Raw genomic sequence first — 3,877 nt, 5'->3', positions numbered from 1 at the left:
CGCACTATTATTGAAAGCAATAAAAAAGGACATGCAGTAGCATCATAGAGGACGGGGGATTTTTATAATTGAATGAAATTAGAGGCTGTTTATGTGTTCTTGGTGGAGACATTTCATCCACGAGCAATTAACCAGCCTTGCTTTTGTGGGAATAGTCTCTGTGTCTTTTCCCACTAATTATCTTCTTAATCTCAAGGTACGTAGGCCCAATCCCCCACTCCATTGCTCCCCCTTAAAGCTAAGAATAATCATTCTGCTTTTCCATTTCCTGTCATTTAGAGGGGGAAGGCGGGGTCGGGGGGTTGTGACGGAGTACCTATATAATGCAGGCAGATGGCATGAGAGCATACGCGCACTCACGACCAGGTCTGCGGCAGAGCAGAGGCTACGTTAGAAAGAACTGTTGTAGGTCAGTTATAGACGGCGTAGCCATTAGGATGCAGCTTGGTTAGATGAGTAACGTTTTGACGGAGCGTGCTGGAGCAAGGAGTGCATCACTGCAGGTAGGCACAGAACGATGGATAAAAAGCACGCGAAGCAGGGCACGGCTGGGTTGTTGACAGATGCAGCCGATTTCGCCTCTTAACGTGCTTCGTCTACAAGGGGGTGACGGTGGGGGGTTAGGGGGCGGGGGGTATTAAAAGGGATAAAGAGGGGGGAAAGGGGGCGGGTTTTTTTTAGAGGGGGGGGTGGTAGCTTAGCAGTAGGGGCAGTCTTTTTTCAAATGATAAAAGTTTTACTTTCAAATTCAGCTTCCTATCCATCCCAAGCAAAAGTCACTAATTCTCACATCAAATATGGTGAATGATTTGCATCAATCAACAGATCCCCCTCCCCCTTTGCCAATTTCATCATTCTTTTCTCTCTTCTTTCCTCCTCTATATTAAATTGTTGTGGGTCGACGTAAATACGTATACATATGCACATGTAAAACACGAGCTCAATAATATAGTATTAGTATGCGTGTATACTGAGAAAGTAAATGGAATACCATGCACGTACGTTTGTGATGCTCTAACCACCTTGCCAATTGGAAGTATTTCATTAAGTGGAAAGTTTCAAAATCTGAAGCCTTGAAATTCGTTTCGTGTTATGCTGCACTTATATGGAAATTTCAAGGGCCTTCAATTGCCAACACTAGCTATCACCTATTCAAGATTGTAAGGGTGACTAAAAGCAGTTTTAGCCAAAAATCACCTTTTGGAATAGGGAACGGCCAATTTGGTGTTGGTGATATTTTAGCAAGGGGAAAGCGATTTACCTTCTCAGGATCCACCTTGCTTCTTTTGGCGACTCCCAGCTGGACTCCCTTGAGAACGATAGAGATTGTTAGCAACTTGCGAAATGATCTTAGAAGATGGAGTCCGATCGAATTGCTATATTTAAAAATTTTTGTAAAAAAAAAAAAATATTATAATGATTTGATGTTTGTAAATAAAAAAAAAGTGATTCGAAAATGTGTCTGCGATAAACTACTATTACTACTACGTATGGCACAATGCAGCCGTATTATCTGGGTTCCACGGAATCGCCCTCTTCGAATCATTTTTCCAGGGTCTAAACCCAAAAAAATAAAATAAAATAAATCCAATTTCTTGACTCTTGGTAGGATAAGGGACTTTATTTTTTCTTGCGATATAAATAACATCATAAGTTTACTAAATAATAAAATCTTCACTATAGCAAAAATTACATCATACATACGCACATGCAACAAGCAACCGAAGCATGGATAAGATGGGTCAAGAACATTTACAAATCTACTCATAACACTGCGACCCCAAGAACATTTGCAAATCTCTAATCGTTAGATCTACTGATTAATTAACTGTTCACACTCACATGTAATTGTCAAATCCGACGAAGTAGATAATATTATATTTGACAACTTAATTTGAAGAACATTCATGTCTAATAGATTTGAAAGCCAAAGCAATTACCGAAGCACGAATAAGATAGGTCAAGCAACCAAGCAATTGACTGTGGTGATTTTGTAATGCACCCACACATTTTAGGTTAATCTATATTATTAGGACATATCATTCAACTTTTCATTCATTTTTTTAAGAGTAAATTTTATATACACTGTCAGTGTATATACTGTCACGATTGGATTGATGATATTTGACCAAATTTTAAATTTTAAATTCAAATTTTGCACATGTATCATATATTTAATGGTGATAGTGTATACACTGATAGTGTATGTACGATTAATCATCTTTTGAAACGTATAAGCATCTCAATCATCGAAACACTTGGAATAAGAGTAGTATTACAACCTCTAGACTTTGTAAACTATAATTAATGATTTAATGAACCGAAAGATAAATGCCGCCGAAAAATCCATCCACCGGTAGCCTTAACGAACACACAATCGTTCAATTATGAGGACACTTGCAAATAGTAATGGCTTTCTTTTCTCTCCACAATTATTTGGGACGACAAATTATGTAATGGCTTTCCTTTTCTGTTTCCTCCTTGGCACGGCAAAAACTTTGAGAGGTGATTCGCTGTTCAATATTCCTCAGCGTCCATGGGGACAAGATTTGGATTCACCGGGGACGGCACTTTTTAACGCAATCTCAATCTCTTCTACTTAAGGGACCGACAAATATCGTCTGCGGCCGTGTGACGAAAAAAAAATATATAAAAAAAGAATAGAAATTACCCCGCTTTTCAAAAGTTTATTTCTTTGAAGGAAAAAAAAAGAGACTATGAATTCAAAATCTCTTATTTATCAGCAAAAAAAAAAAAATCACGCGAAACTTTGATTTGTTCCATTTGGAGTACGAGACTTTCGATGCATGAGCTACGATGAGTAATTCGTAAGGTACGTTTCATTCACGAATCTTGAATAAAGGATGACGTTAAGTTTTGGCTAGCTAGTTATTAATATTTGCATTCGCAGCTCTTCAACGACAAACTTCACAAATAAAAAGTCCAACAAAATAAATGCCGAAAAATGACAGATAAATAGAGTGATGGATCAGCCGAAGTGCTTGATTGAACTCCAATTCTTGCAGACAAAGGAAGGATAAACTTCCGTTAAATCCATTCAGGTCCCAGATTTTGTCCTCTACAAAGTAGCAACTAAATTATTTTGAAGCTTTTCTCGTCAAATCAACTCTTGATATCATGAATGACCAGAAGAATCATGACTGACAAGATATAGTCCTCATCGATCGGACACCCGCACAATATGGGGAAAGCATTCTCAGTTTGCTCATGAGTGTATCATTGAACTGAAACATAATTGAAGTTTGTAGTCTGATTTTCAGAACTAATAGCTTTATTAATTAGTTGACTATTACAGTGTGATTATTGTTAACAAACATGATAATCGTTCAAAAACATGCGGCGACAACGAAATAATTAAATTGTCAGGGGATATTTATGCAATTTCACATCTTCTGACTATGCTATTCATTTTGGATCGAGATGCATAAAAGCTCTCTGAAGAAGTTGCTAGGCTTTGTCAAGTATATTAGAAGGGATCCTGATTCTCTTCGGAGGAAGCAATGTATATATATATATATATATATATATATATATGGGAAGTTTACCATATTGCACATTTATTGATTACCTGATAGAGGAATCAAATTAATAATGGATTCTCTACCCAGTATATAGGAGTGCTAGATAGGTCTAGAAGGCCCATACAGGCGAACAGAAGACAATGTCGTGCAATATTCTCTTTTGCATGTGAAATTGTTGAGTGCTAGGATTGTCAGAGTACGCAGGAACTCAATCGTTAAATATTCTTATTTCGACTTTATTAATTAACTGCAGTAATTTTTCATTACTAGCTTGATCAGTATACTATTTCAAATGAAGTAGAAAGCTTTCCTCGGTCCTCAGCCAACACTTCAGT

The sequence above is a fragment of the Coffea eugenioides genome, chromosome 8 (genome assembly GCF_003713205.1).
Source record: "Coffea eugenioides isolate CCC68of chromosome 8, Ceug_1.0, whole genome shotgun sequence".
Taxonomy (NCBI): Eukaryota; Viridiplantae; Streptophyta; class Magnoliopsida; order Gentianales; family Rubiaceae; genus Coffea; species Coffea eugenioides.
Note: the sequence above shows the minus strand (reverse complement) of the source record.